The sequence below is a fragment of the Palaemon carinicauda genome, chromosome 36 (genome assembly GCF_036898095.1).
Source record: "Palaemon carinicauda isolate YSFRI2023 chromosome 36, ASM3689809v2, whole genome shotgun sequence".
Taxonomy (NCBI): domain Eukaryota; kingdom Metazoa; phylum Arthropoda; class Malacostraca; order Decapoda; family Palaemonidae; genus Palaemon; species Palaemon carinicauda.
Window position 1 is genome coordinate 856918 of NC_090760.1, and position 853 is coordinate 857770.

The following is an 853-nucleotide window of genomic DNA, read 5'->3' on the forward strand; positions in this document are numbered from 1 at the left end:
CTCTCTCTCTCATCTGTATGCGTCTTTGTCTTCAACCCTGTCACTCCTTCTCTATCTATCTATCTCTCTCTCCCTTCCTATACATATCACTCGACTATTATCCAAGCCTCTGAGCAGAAAAAAATATCGCTGATTGCAAACTCTGACACCTATGGAACGCTGATGTATAGACAACGACAGATTATTATTATTATTATTATTATTATTATTATTATTATTATTATTATTATTAGCTATCCTACAAGCCTAGTTGGAAAAGCAAGATGGTATAAGCCCAAGGGCTCCAATAGGGAAAATAGTCCAGTGAGGAAAGGAAATAAAGAAATACACTACAAGAGCAGTGGTATTATTATTATTATTATTATTATTATTAGCTGAGCTACAACCCAAGTTGGAAAAGCAAGATGCTATAAGCCCAAGGGCTGCAACAGGGAAAATAGCCCAGTGTGGAAAGGAAATAAATGAATAAATAAACTACAATTAATGAATAATTGAAATATTTTGAGAGCTGTAACATTAAAATAAATCTTTCATATATAAACTAAAAAAATAAAAAAAAGGAAGAGATATAAGATAGAATAGTGTGCCCGAATGTACCCTCAAGCAAGAGAACTCTACCCCAAGACAGTGGAAGACCATGGTACAGCGGCTATGATACTACCCATGATTAGAGAACAATGGTTTGATTTGGGAGTGTCCATCTCCTAGAAGAGCTACTTACCATAGCTAGAGTGTTTCTTCTCCAATTTCAAGAGGAGAGTAGCCACTAAACAATTACATTGCAATAGTTGAACCCTTGAGTGAAGAAGAATGTATAAGGACAAAGGAGAATGAAGAAAGAATATGCCAGACT